We start from the raw sequence: 15,562 nt of genomic DNA, 5'->3' as shown, positions 1-15,562 counted from the left end.
GGTTACACTATGCCTATGTCCCCGACACACACGCAGTCAAGTTTGTGTGTGTGTGTCCCCGACGAGGGAGAGAGATGGCGCACACACATTACACACACTTCTGCAGTCCCTCCCGCCGTCCCTCTCTTTCTCTCTCTCTCTCTCTCTCTCTCTCTCTCTCCCTCTCGCTCGTTCTCTGCCTGTGAAAACCTGTTTGAGGAAGTGTAGGGTTACACTGCACTACAACCATAGAGGGGGCATTACTGCAGATAAATGCTATGTAGACGTCACAGAAACCGTCAAATCAGAACAGTTTAGTTGAGTGAGGGAAGATCGCGTGAACTCGAGACTAGACTGATGAGTTAATATGGTAATTAGAGACACCGACCCATTGATACTAACCTGTATTACTATAAAACCATGCTAAACACAGAAAAAAGGCATTTATAATGCATGTCCCCTTTGAATCAACTTTCCAGCCCCCTGTCAACTGTCAAATGATGTCAACTGTCAACCTGAATTAACATTCAGTATTCAATATGGTCTGATATTAACATTCAGTATTCAATATTGTCTGATTCAATATTAACATTCAGTATTCAAGTAGAACAGCTAGCTAGCCGTTGTGGACACTCACCTTTCCACAGCAAAACGGTAGGCAAGGCACCTTGGTTGAGAAATGCAGGCTTCAATCTATGTTGTTTTGTCTATCTGTTCAGTACTGTTCAGTCCTGTTTCAAGATGCACAATGAGATCTTCTGAGAGAATTACACAAATGTTCTAGAATGTTTGATTATGACATCATACTGTGACATGTTCTATTGTGACATACAAATGGCCTATTATGACATCATACTGTGACATCACAATGGAACATGTTTGAGGGCCATTTGAATAATATAAATAATAATAATAATAAACAATGCATATAATAATGTAGTAAGGCTGTCCCCGAAGCTTGTTTTTGGGATTCAAACTTCATCAGGGTTCTTCGAACGGACGTTCGAACCTTCGTTTTTAATTAAAAAATTTAAATAAAAAAATAATAATTTTATAATAAAAAAAAAAAAAAATTTAAACTAAATCCTCAATTTGAATAAAGTGATTCAAACTTCGTCAGGGTTTTTCGAACAGACGTTCAAACCTTCGTTTTTAAAGGGGACCTGCATTGCTATTCCTAGCACTATTTGGGCAACTTTACACAATTCCTGTGAGTCTATGGAAGACATCTGTAAGGTTTATTTTTATTTTTTTAATCATAGTTTTATATTTCTAATAGAGTACTCAAAAGCATCATTTTCCAGCCTCAAGATTTCAGCCTGTTATTGGCCTGGCTCCGCCCATAAGCACTTTCAGTGGCAGTCAATCCACACAGTCTGCGAGTGGCAGAGAGAGAGAGAGAGAGAGAGAGAGAGAGAGAGAGAGAGAGAGAGAGAGAGAGACACAGACAGAGAGAGAGACACACACAGACAGAGAGAGAGAGACCTGGAAAGCGAACAGGCTCTTGGAATGGGTGTCTGGGAGGAAGTGGGTTTTTTTTTTTTTTTTTTTTTTTTTTATTGATCTTTTCCCCCCTCCTTTTTCCTCAGATTTTTCTCCCATCCCAATGTTAGTCGTTATGCCAATTCCCAATCCCCTTCCTGGTCGCTGCGCACCTACCCCCCACAGTCGGTCTGGGAGAGTGGAGGCTATCACGTGCTTCCTCCGACACACGTCTAGCCAATCAACCGCTTCTTTTCACCTGGCAGCGCGGACTCTCACTGAGAGGGTGTAACGTGTGGAAGGATCACACTACCCCCCTTAGATCCTATCCGCGCTGAGCAGGCGCCCCGACCGAACTGTAGGAGTCGCTGTTTACAACGACCCGGACCCACCCCGCCAGCTTTCCCACCCTCTAATACTGCCAATTGTGTTAGTGTGAACGGCCAGCCAAGCTCATGACACGCCGGGAGCTGGATTCGAACAGGCGAATCCAGCGTCTCCGGCGTTGGTGACGAATGCAATCTCCGCTACGCCACCTGACCGGCCCTAGTGGGGGGTCTTTTGATGTTGATTAAACGGCAAGCAACTAATGTCATGAGTGCAAAATTAAAGGACAATAAATCTAAACTAACTGAAATTGTGTAGTACAGACCTTTCTATGGATCAAAACCTCAATATTATGGTGTAGTTAATACTTCATGTATCCTTAATCCCTAGGCTAATGAGGCACTAAGATGTTAGTAAAAAAAAAAAGAACGTATGCCAAGCGAGTGAGTGAGTGAGTGAGTGAGTAGTGACATTGCCAGTCATAGAACATGCTTTGCATCTAAAAATTTAAATATTTTCATACATAATTTAATTGCGCTGTAATTAATACAACGCAAGGATTCAGTGTCTTCCGATGGCATCACCGGAAGACATAAAAACTCATTAACTCTCAATAACGATAAAGCTAAATGAATGTGTTCACTGTTTTAGGATACGTTTGGGAATTATGGTTATTATTATAATAAATCAGCATTGTTTTAGTTTTTTTTCTATCCATTCGTTTTTGTGTGTGTGAAAAGCACATTTTAACAAACCATAGATTAACCCTCAGCTACTCAAGTCTCAGACTCAAATCCACACTTTCTACCTGCTTACCTACAATTGTAAAAGTTATGTTAAAAATTATATTTAACTATCAATTAAATGATGTGCTTTGTTAGCATATACTGTATTTCTTTATTAGTTCCTAACAATTATTTGTGGCGCCTAAAGTAGTGTTACCAATGTATCTTCTAAAAAAAATTAAGTGATGTAGCCTACTTATTACAAAATAAAATGTTTTAAAAAATCACACACAGCTCTTCTCAAGGTCTTAGAGGGTTTGAACACAAATTAAAGACGAGGTGCTGAAAGCAGAAAAGATATCCTGAAAGACCTGGGATCGTTGAGCCAAAATGGTCGTTTGTGTCATCTCCAGCACTCCGGGGAAAACGGGCTAACAAAGAAAAATATATTGAGTCCAGGTACCTGTTCTTTAGCCTGAGGAGAATAACCACATTCACTTGATTGAGGACAAGAGTGCATATCTAAAGATGGTTTATGGTATATTGTATCTATTGGCCCATAGGCATAGTTTTATATAGGGACGCTAGGGACATGTCCCTACCAAAGACATGTCCCTACCAAAGACATGTCCCTACCAAAGACATGTCCCTACCAAAGACATGTCCCTACCAAAGACATGTCCCTACCAAAGACATGTCCCTACCAAAGACATGTCCCTACCAAAGACATGTCCCTACCAAAGACATGTCCCTACCAAAGACATGTCCCTACCAAAGCCACAGAAACATGAATTGTCGCTACCAAAAAATTGCAGAGTGAGAACTGTAGTTTTAGTTAGTTAGTTAATTATAATTCACAACATTGTGGTCTTGCAAAACAGCCGTTTTATCTGTTGCAAAAGTATCGGTTGACAGCTGCATCAAGGACCTATCAGCAAGCTATCCTATTATCTGCAATATCCAATCTCACATCCTAATATGCAGCAAGTGCACATGTAGGCCAAATGCATCCGTTTTATTAGTATTTACTCTCAAATTAGTGCAAAAAGACTTCCTGCTTTCACACTTCCTGTGCTCACATAAGTGTCCCTATATTAGGTGCCCCTACCATTAAGTGTCCCTACCATATTAAGTGTCCCTACCATATTAAGTATCCCTTGAATTGATTGATTGAAAACTTTATTAACAGATTGCAGAATGGGTACAGTACAGTACGGCTCAATACACACAATTGTTAAGGGGATGCAGACCAGAGAAAGACTTTCGTCTTGTTTACATCAGGGTCCCCCATTTTCAATTCATCATAACATATATGACACACACGACATACAGATAGACAGTACCATATTAAGTATCCCTACCATATTAAGTGTCCCTACCATATTAAGTGTCCCTACCATATTAAGTGTCCCTATATACATCCCTACCATATTAAGCATCTCTACCATACTGTATTAAGTGCCCCTACCATATTAAGCATCTTTACCATACTGTATTAAGTGCCCCTACCATATTAAGTGTTCCTACCATGTTAAGTGTTCCTACCATGTTAAAGGTCCCTACCATGTTAAGTGTTCCTACCATGTTAACTGTCCCTACCATACATTTATTATGTGTCCCTACCACCAAACCTATGCCCTGTATTGGCCTATATAGTAACTTAAGGTAACATCCCCTTAAATGTAGCCTATACCCTTCATATCACAAAAGATGGTTTGTTTCTTGACACTGCTGTTGCCATATACTAGACTGACTTATGTTCAAATAATTTAAAGGACCATACCAGTCTTTTTGAAATGTTTAGTCAGATGTGGTGACTTTCAGGGGTGTATGTGATGGTCCTCTAAATAGGGAGCACAATAATAATAAGAAGCATGATACAATTCATTAAACTGTTAACGACTCGGATGGCAGTGAAATAAGTAGATATCATTATAATTCACAGTACAACTCCTCTTGAGCTTGAGGCCAAGCATCTAACCTGACAATTAACTTCCCCAGCAGGTAAGCACTGTTTGAGACTTGCTTGGCAGGGTGGTTTAAAATCAATTAATTATCTGTGTGGGATGAATTAATTAAGAAGGTGTTTAACATCTGCAGTGATTTAATTGCTTTCATAATATTACTTTCATACATTTTTAACCAAATGCCCATACTGTCGTAGTCGCAAAATGTTTTCTTTTTTTCTTTTTGATCTACAAACTGCACATATTTAAAAAAGAAAAGGCTTAATTATATTTCTGAAAATTCATGATATTGAATACATCATTAGACTGTGTGAGCACACCATGTCAAACTGATAAATTAACTAAATGATCTGTAACCTGTTCTTACAGGTTAATACATATTAGTTGTTGATTATGGTAGCTACTAGCTACCATGTACTTAAGTTACTCACTAATTGCTGTGTTTGTTATTTATTCTTCCTTCCTGTCACTTCAGCAAAATGCTACTCACATAGAATCTAATTTCCTTCAGCAAGATGGCACAGTTGAATAGTTATATATAACTATCTAGAAGTGTAATTAATATTCTGCTGGCATTTGAATCTTCATTTAGCTAATGATATGCATGGTATTAATTAAGCTATTAGCATAACAACCCTCGGACAATATCCTGGGGTAAGATTAATGCTCTTTCTTTTTCTTTTTTTTAGCCTCTCTGAAGCCAAGCGCTCATTAAAAAGATCCTAACAGTTACGTGGAGTAACCTTGACAAACTCCTCCTGCCCGTTGATGTTGGAGAGTTTCTTATTGCTAATGATATTGACTTGTTCACTGTTTCTTCTCTGTGAATTACTCAAGTGTTACATCCATCCTTTGAAAAAAATATTGCATAATTGAAAAACTAAAACATCAGAATACAAAAACAAGACTGATCTCTGAACTATAGGTATCGCTGCTGTAAGTATAATGATAATTCAAAGTATCTTGAAACTGAATGGACAAACTCATTCTGGGATGGAAATCTGAGTGATGGTTTAATAAACAGTTCAGTGTAGCCTACTTTATCATCAGTGTTCTACAGCTACATCAATCACAAAAGGAGGGATTGGCATGAAAGATAATGAAAAGGGAAGAAATAGAACAGAAGAGAATAAAACAGAATGTAACAGAAGGAGAAATAACCTGGATATGACTGACACATTCAACACACAAAACATGCCACTTGGTGGAAACCTTTAGCCAAAGTTCCTCACAGCAGGGACGTGCACAGGACTTTAGAGGGGCAGGTGCTCAAAGGCTGAAAAGGGCACTATACCTGTGTGTCTTTTAACCCGATTTTTAAGGGCCCTTTTCGGGCGGGGGCCCCCTTTTTATGCTTTTTGGGGGGTTTTGGTGATCAAATATTGAATATTGAACTATAATAATCAGTGCAGGAGGCATGAGCTCACTTATCCTTGAAAGACACTTTTATCACTGACTTAAAAGGCCCATACATCTCCATAAATGTTCAGGGGGGAGGGAATAAGTGCTTACCCTACAGACCCCAAGAAGTGCTGTATATTCTGTATTGTTTAATATAAATGCCTTTTTTATTCCAATCCCGATTTGTATTTGAGATTCCCAAATCCCATCGGACTTGACTTCTTCGTGTCCCTCAATGAGTGTAATACCATCATTCAACTGTATGCGCCACAGCGGTTTCTATCATCATCATCATCATCACCACGCACCCACGCTATGCATACAATATGTAGGTCCGCGGAGAGGCACGCTGAGGAGGCCGTGCAAACTGCAATGAAATATGGGGCATCTCTCTCTCTTTACCTAATATTTGGATTCTATCCTGACATTTTTCAGTTGGAAGGGCAGTCTATATGCGTAACAGTAAAAATAAATAAAAATAAAAATCTTTTGAATTTTGAATCAATTGAATCCCTAACCTTGGCAGTGTCACATTATGGCAAATTTTCTAGTTATATACAGTATATTAACAAGCAAAGTGAGAGAAGCGGGCTCTTGAGGTATCCACCTTATCAATTTCATATTATCTAGCTAATGTGTGTGTACTCTCCAGTGAACTGTCCCAAGGTTTCTCAGAGGAATTGACAGAGACTACCACCACCACCGCTTGAGTTTGTCACGCTAAAGACTAGGGGGGAGAAATTAGCTTGAAGTTTGCATAACAATTAGTTTCAGCCTCTAGACTAGATGTTACTAGAGCAGGGGGCGACAGTGGTAGAGCAGTCGTCTGGTAATCTGGAGGTTCCTGGGTTTGATTCCCGCTCCTCCCGGGCAGCGTGTCGATGTGTCCTTGAGCAAGACACTTAACTGCTCCCGATGAGCAGGTTGGCACCTTGCATGGTCGCCTCCGCCGTCGGTGTGTGAATGTGTGAGTGAATGGATAAAATGTGAGTAACAAATTGTAAAGCACTTTGGATAAAAGCGTTATATATAAAAAAGCAGCCATTTACATTTACTGTTTATATAGGCTGAAGCATTGACTGACCAAACCTTCAAACTAGACTCAAGATCAAGATGACTCAATATCTAGCCATATCATATCAATGATATGGCGATAGACTTAGTCAGAAACATATTTTAGGTTCAACTTTGGATAGAGAAAATGTAAAGTTGACAAGCAAATGTGCCACCATTTTCTTTTTGAAAACGGGAGCACAGAACCACGTACTGCCCACTATAGCAGTGCGTTTATCCAATCAGGTGTGTTCCGCGTGGGGGACATGGCAAGTAGCCTATGGGAGGGGATACACCACGCAATAACGTGCACTTGCTGCGCAAAGGTTGACACCCAGAAAAGCCCCGAACACAGCAAAATAGAAAAGAAAAGAAAAGAAAAGAAGAAAGAAAGAAAGAAAGAAAGAAAGAAAGAAAGAAAGAAAGAAAGAAAGAAAGAAAGAAAGAAAGAAAGAAAGAAAGAAAGAAAGAAAGAAAGAAAGAAAGAAAGAAAGAAAGAAAGAAAGAAAGAAAGAAAGAAAGAAAGAAAGAAAGAAAGAAAGAAAACCCAGGCAGAAAGAGGGGTCTCTGCAGATAAACACATCTCCACTTGTAGTGAGTCTTAAAGGAACACGCCAACTTTTGGGGAAATTAGCTTATTTGCCATCTACCCTGGAGTTAGACAAGCAAGCAGATACATACCAAGTTTCAAGTTTCTTTAATAGTTGTCATACAGAAGTACAGAATACTTTTATACAAAATGCTTCTTACTGTTACGCTCCAGAGACTGTGCAAGACAAGATAAGTATGAAATAAAATAACATAGTATAGCATGTAAATTAGAAGTAAAAAATGAGGTCACAGTGTTCAGTATAGACATATGTACAATGTTCGATGCAGAATAGACGTAACTGAGTTACCATATAATATACAATACTATGCAGTGTACTAATATACAATACTATATAGTGCAAGGCAGAAATGGGATGAGGTGCAATTTAGGTACAATTTACAGTAGGTGTACGAGTTGTAGTGCAAATCCTTTATCAATAAATATAAAGTGTGTTTGTGTGATCTAAAGTGTGGAGAGTGGGTGCTGCAGTGTGTTGTTTGTTTAAGTGCGTGTGTGTGCTGTGTGCATTTGATGGTTGTTGCATAGTGTTTATTGTTCGTTTAGCAGCCTGATGGCCTGGGGATAGAAGCTTCTTCTGAGTCTTTCTGTGCTCGCCTTGAGACTCCGGTATCGCTTGCCTGACCGCAGCAGTTCAAAGAGGCAGTTGTTCGGGTGGCTGGAGTCCTTGATAATTCTCTTAGCCTTCCCCCTGCACCGCTTGTTGTAAATGTTCTGGAGGGTGGGAAGCCCCCCTCCAATTGTGCGTTTGGCTGAACGTGTCACTCTTTGTAGTCTGCTACGGTCTTGTGCAGTGCTATTCCCAAACCAGGAGGTGATATTTCCAGTCAGGATGCTCTCTATTGTACACGAGTAGAAGTTCCTAAGGATCTTCTGACTGACTTGGAACTTCCTTAGGCGCCTGAGGAAGTAGAGGCGTTGTCGTGCCTTCTTCACAACACTGTCAATGTGTGTGGTCCATGTCAAGTCCTCGGATATGTGGGCTCCGAGGTACTTGAAACTGTTCACTCTCTCAACCGGTGCCCCGTCGATGCTGAGGGGGCTGTAGTCCTTGACCCCCGACACCCTTTTCTTCTCTGTGCATGCATTCTATTAGGCTTAGGGAACAGCCGCTCCGTTAGCCTAGCTTAGCGTCATTCACTGGAAGTAGGTGTGCCAGTGTAGCCTAGTTCCCAACAGTCACAAATACACTCCAAATACAATCCAAAACGTTCTTGTAAACATGTTGTGACCTGTGTATTTACCACGTGGGGAAATTAATGTGACATTTTGGTTTTCTAAGGAGATATATACTCTGATTTTTTTTTGCCGAACCACTGCTGCCTGGGCGCAGTGATTTCATCACCTCAAAAGCCCTGTTGTTTTTTGAAAAAAACGTGGCTTTTGAGGTGCGGCTGTTCCCTACGGCGTGGCTGTTCCCTAAGCCTAATGGGGATCATCCCTATGTTCCCCGGGTCCTATGTTCCCCGGGTTCTATGTTCCCCGCTTTGATTGATTTAAGTGATGATTGAGAGGGATTATGTATGAGTCTATACATTGTATTGGATAGTTATACACATTATACCTTTCAATACACTTTACATTACTTTTCTCTACATCCTCTTTGTGTCTGATTCTGATGTGTCTAACAGGTGGTGAAATTCTGAAATAGAATTATGGGAAAGCATTCCAAAAAACAGGGATGGGGATGCTCTAGACTTGAATGTCCAAAATGTGAAAATGGAACCCAAGTAAGGAAGGTTGGTGTGAGACCATTTTGAATTGCCTTTCTTCTCCTTCTTCGTTCAGCTGGATGAAGTGAACATTGTGCATTTAACGGAACGTAGACCAATCTCAGTCACTCTTATTGTCTGGGACCAAATTCGGTCACGCCCCATTTTGCGCGACATCCAGGCTTTTTTTACCATCAGCGTTTGGGAATTTCATGTCGACAGGTAGATGAAGTGAAATTATACTTATTTTAGAATATATATATCAAATTTCATGAGTATTCATCTATATTTAGTCATCTAAAGACTATTAGATATGAACCTATGTACCAGTAAAAAGTGGGAATCTCTAGAATGTGTTTTGAGCGACGGTGTTTACGGAAGTGCGGGTCTCAAGTTAACGTTATACTATAACTTACACAACACATTCTGTTGTCAGTAGATGGCAGCATTGGTTTAAAATTAAAAGGTGAAAATGTGAAAACTACTAAATTAATACAATTCCCAAGACCTTTAGCACAGGTCACATGTCACTGGGACGCGTCTATTCTTGTTATGTCACTGTAGAGAAAAAACCACGGTTCATCTTCAAGTTAATCAATAGCAGAAAATATCATAAATCTCTGGTGCCTTTGAGCTCTTTGTCATTCTGAACTCCAAGGACGCGGGCGCTCCGTTCTTCCATACCGTCGTTGCCCCATTTGCAGAGACGACAGCGGTCGGCACCATAGAGCGGCTGTGGGAGTTAACGCATCATTGAAGGGAGGAGCGGGGGAACTTGCCCGGAGGATGGAGACTTCTCTCTCTGATGAGCCCATTTAGAGTGACCTCGACTCGTCCCCTGCGTTGGCTATAGTCCAGATAACTGTCCCGGCAATCTTGGGGGCTTTGTCACGGTTGTGGGCATGTGGTCCTGCGGCGAGGCAGAGCGGCTGAACCTGAACATCCACGACCGGGGAGGGATTACCCTGACTTCACTGAGAAAACGGGATAAGAGCCTTGTTTTTTCCCGCTGACTTTTGCCTCATTTTATCCCGTCACACTGATGTGAAGGTTTATGTGATTGGTGTGGGAGTGATGTCGACATGGGGCGACATGTGAATCAGTGTGCACGTTCTACTACATGTAAAGCAATAAATAGGCTACTACTTCCAAGTCTCTACGGGGGTTCCCAAACTTTTTCAGCTCGAGACCCAAAAGAGAAATTTGGTGTTTCCCCGGGACCCAAACTTACAAAAATACATCATGAATTGCCATAACATACATTTATAAACTACTGATAAAGAACACAACAAACCATGAATTTCAAATGTATATGAAATGTATTTTATGTAATTATAAAAGTACTGGGGGTGCCCCAGTGGCAAACCACATAACGCGCTGAGTCGCGGCAAGGCCGACCCGGGTTCGATTCCCGGACCCGTCGTTATTTGCCGAATGTCTTCCCCCCACTCTGTCTCCCGTTCCTCCTTTGAAATTGATTGATTGAAAACTTTATTAACAGATTGCAGAATGGGTACAGTACAGTACAGCTCAATACATACAATTGTTAAGGGGATGCAGACCAGAGAAAGTAGGATAGGATAGTTGGGTAGGAGGGGTGGGTGGGGGACACTGTACAACTGTACAAGCAAAACTGTACATTGGAATATTGACAATACCATACTTGGTCATTTACTGTACATTGGAGGGGGTTGTGTTAGGACATTTACAGGGGCCAGTTTCGAATTGCAGTCTCCCTTAGGTGTTTTTTGAGAGTGTTTTTGAAAGTGGGTAGTGTTTCACATTCCTTTACAGCTTTGGGTAGGGCGTTCCACATTGATGTGGCATAATTGCGAAACGTGTTTAGTCCCTTGTGTATCTGAGGGGTACAATTCCCTGACTGTATTGAGAGTATGGTATTATTAAACCACTACTTAGTTATGTACTTTAATTACTGGCCATACAGTACATGATATATCTGGTGAACACCCACACAAGAATACGGCAATGACAAAGAAAGTTCTAGTTAGAGGTATTTATTATTATTAGAGCAGCAACGGTAGGTTACAGATTGAGAATTATAATTGCGCTTGTAAGGCGAAGAACACTTAAAGTAGGTCAAGAGCGTAAGTCCATGAGAATAGTAAGATGGGTATAACTGACGCCACCTGTAGCATAGTAATTGCATAAGGCACACTCGTAGTCAGCTGGAGACACTAGGGGGTTCCCTCCGGTTGTAAGCCGGCAGGGTAGAGAAATGTTCGGGAGCAAAGTCTGGATCAACGCGGAATAATGAGGCTCCAGATACAGGAGCCAGTGCAGTACTCCCTTGGTCCTTAGACAAAGCAACAGCTATAATCCAGTATGCACGACAGCATGGATGAAAGCTAGCCAGCCTCTGGTCCTAGAGGCGGGCTCGAGGGTGCTCCTCACAGGGGTAGATCCCACACGACAGTGGGGTAGACGGTTCTCTGCTCCAGCAGCCACGCAAAGCAATATAATCCAGCCGGAAAAGGCTCTGCATTCGCCGGTGTAGGTTCTCCGGTGTACATATCCAACGGTTCTCGTCTAGGACTCCTCGGGTGGTGGCGCGAGTTTAGGCCGCCCAGCTTGGATAAGTGCACTAGCTATAGGTACGACGAACCGGTGGTAATGCTGGTCACTGTAGAACGGTAGCCGCACGATACACTATAAATAATAGACTATTACTTCACAATAGAATAAGTCGAACTCGACGATACGGCGTTAAACTCTGACACTTTAGCTATATATTCGCACGCGGTTCTCAAGGCTCTATTCAGGGGCAAAGAGGCCCACTTCACGGCACGTTGTATCGTGGTGAAGGCTTCAACGTTTAGGATACTCTACTGCTGTATCCACCTGCGACGTATTTATACGTAAGGTGAATAATCTAGTGCCAACCTCAGTTCTGTCTCGTATTACTGCGCAAACCTGGACATGTTGAGACATGCCTTGGCGTTGTCTTTGAACTTGCCATTGGGGGTATGGCCGTTGGCGCCTAGGGGTCGCTGTCCAATAGGAGAACGAGTATTATGGTCTGGTTTGTACCTAGGTAAAGGGATATTCCGTGTATATATACAAAGAATATACAAGGGATATCAAACGATATACAAATATTATACATGGGATCTCAAGCAATAAATATATATATTCGGTTTAATCTGACCCTTTGTAACAGCCGCCTCCTAATTAGTCCGCACCTAATTAGATAAGCAGAGACAGATTAACCGTCTTGTCAACTACTCAATGTCCGTTGTGGGGAGTAGGGCAATTCACAAAGTCAGTGGGTCATGGTCGTCATCAAGGGATTCAGGGAGCCTTGGCAACTCTATCAGCCTCGCCACGGGTCGGGTGTATGTCTGTCCCTGGACAAGAACTTCTGCCGCTCTGACCTTTCCGTCGGCACCAGTGATCACTTTGCTTACGCGGCCGGCCGGCCACATAGCTCAGGGTAGTGACTGGTCTATGATCATGACGACTGTGCCCTCCGTCAAGTTGTCTCTATCTTTTACCCATTTCTGGCGGGTCTGTAGAGACGGTAGATAGTGGAGGAGGAAACTGTTCCAAAACTTGTCAGCCAATACTTGACTGTACCTCCACATTCTTCGGCCGTTCGCTTCCTCAGGTCTGTACACCGTCTGTGGGAGCGCGGGGTCCAGCCGCCCCATCAAGAGAGTGTTGGGGGTGACTGGGTCGACATCTGCTACATCACTTGAGACGTAACCGAGGGGCTTTGAGTTCAATACTCCCTCGATCTCTGTGAGGACTGTCGTGAGGACTTCTTCAGCCACGGTCTGGGCCCCAAGCACGGCGTACAGGGCTGTCTTTATTGAACGTACTTCTCGTTCCCAGGTTCCCCCGAAGTGAGGGGCGTTCGGGGGGTTAAACTGGAAGTCATTCTGAGAGGGAGCGAGGTGGGTCTTAAGTTCTGGGCCCATAGCTTGGAAGCTCTCTCTCAGCTCTCTTTCTCCGCCTTTGAAGTTTGTCCCGTGATCAGACAATAATATAGACGGTTTTCCTTTCCGCGCTGTGAATCTCCGGAAGGCCATAAGGAATGAGTCCGTACTCATGGTTGGAAGGAGTTCTATGTGTATCGCTCGGGTGGTCATGCATTTGAATACAATACCCCACCTCTTCTCCGTCCCTCTTCCTTTCTTCACGTACAGCGGGCCGAAGCAGTCTATGCCGGTGGAGTGAAAGGGCTTGTCGCCAAGTCGGAGGCGACAGGGAGGCAGGTCAGCCATCCTGGGTATACTGGGCTGTGCTCGCCACTTGCGACAGTCTAGACAGGTCCGCTGGAAGCGTCGTACTGCTTCTCTTCCTTGCAGTATCCAATAGCGACGTCGGATCTCAGCGAAGACTCTCTCTGCCCCAGCGTGGTGCACATCCTCGTCGTATTTCTTTATGATGAGCTCTGTGACCTTGTGTCGGCTGTTGAGAACTATAGGGAACTTGACGTCGTCCGTTAAGTCCGGGGCCCGTCTCAGACGACCACCCACTCTGATGAGGTCATGGGCGTCGCGCTCAGGGGCCAAGTGGAGCAGTCTGCTGTCTGACGGGACTGGCTTTGATCCCTGCAGACAGTCTAGCTCGTCGGGGAACGAGTCTCTTTGGGCTCGCTGTAGCAGAAGGAGTTCTGCTTCTTCGTAATTAGCTGCATTAATGTCAGTAGTGGAGGGAACCTCAGGGTGGTGCCACAGGAATGTCTTTAACTGCGCACTCTCAAGGGTGGGGCAGTCGTCTATGTTAGGGTCGGTGCGGACTGGTGTGTGCGTCAACCCACAGAACATAGATTTCTTCATCTCTGCCTCCTCTTGACTAGCCTCCCGTGGGGTGGGGTTAGGCCACTCTTCTTCCGGGAGCTTGAGGAACTCGGGACCGTCACTGTAGATATTGTGACGTGTGAGGTCATCTAGGGACATTCCCCGTGTGATGACATCTGCTGGGTTCTGTTTTGTGTCCACGTACCTCCAGCATGCTGATTCTGTTAAGTCTTGGATCTCTGTGATTCTGACTCCCACGAAGACCTTGTATCTACACAAATCGGACTGGATCCATGTGAGTACGGTCATGGAGTCTGACCACAGGATTGTTCTTTGCACCGGGATGGTGAGTTCACGTTGGATTAACGTGGCGAGTTGCGCGCCTACTAGGGCTGCGCAGAGCTCTAGACGCGGGATCGATTGTTGCTTGCGGGGGGCTATCCTTGAGCGAGCCAGGATGAAGGCGGTATGTATTTCTCCTCCCTCCTCTCGGGCCCGCAAGTAAGCCACCGAGCCGTAGGCTACTTCTGAGGCGTCGCTGAAGACGTGCAGGTCCATCTGGCACGTCTCCAGCCGCACTGTGGGTGGGAAGTAGCTGCGGCGTATGTTGACACCTGGGAGCGAGTTGAATTCCTTTTCCCACTCTCTCCATGTGGAAGCAAGGTGGTCGGGTATGGGGTCATCCCAGCCCTGTTCCTTGTCCCACAGCTCTCGCACAACCATTTTTGCCCTGGTGGTGTAAGGTAGGATACATCCCAACGGGTCATATTGTCTGGCGAGTGTTCTGTATACACTCCGTCTGGTGGTCGGTAGTGAAATCGACCTTCCCTGCTCCTTGGTCAGGGGTGTGTGTCTGTAATGGAGCGAGTCTGTTTTGAAGCGCCAGACTAGTCCTAATGTCATTTCTTGGGCTTCACCTGGGATGGTCGCCATCCAGGTCTCGCTGCTTGCTGCCTTGTTCTCTGGGGAGAGGCTGCGAAGTACTTGAGGGTCGCTGCTGGCCCACTGCCGGAGATCAAAGCCGCCTTTGATCAGGGAGGCGCGGAGCTTGAGTAGGAGGGCCTTGGCCTCTTCTGGCGCCGAGACGCTTTGTAGACAGTTGTCCACGTAGAAACTCCTCTCTACACTTTGTCGGACCTCCTCGTCAGCTGCTGGGTCCTCTGCGACATGTTTTTGCAGTGCGAACGTAGCACAGCATGGGCTGCATGTGGTTCCGAAAGGGAGGACCTCCCATTGGTAGATGCAGGGAGCGAAATTAACTTTTTGACTCACCGGCCAGTGGCGGGTAGATGGGAAGAATCGACCCGCCAAGCATATTTCTTACCCGCCAACTTTTTTTTGATAACATTTTTTTTTATTATTATTTTATATAGATTTTTTTTTAAATAAAATATATATATTATATAATCATACTTGTGATTGTGTTATCTGCGAGACATCGCCACCTCGCTGTCTGCAAACAGCTCCACTGTCTGTGTGTATACTCGAGTGGCCTCCAGCTCCAGCAAGGATTCTCCGGGGGTGCAGCTGGGCCCTAAACGCT

Source organism: Notolepis coatsorum, assembly GCF_963971535.1.
Source record: "Notolepis coatsorum genome assembly, contig: SCAFFOLD_302, whole genome shotgun sequence".
NCBI classification, from domain to species: Eukaryota; Metazoa; Chordata; class Actinopteri; order Aulopiformes; family Paralepididae; genus Notolepis; species Notolepis coatsorum.
Note: the sequence above shows the minus strand (reverse complement) of the source record.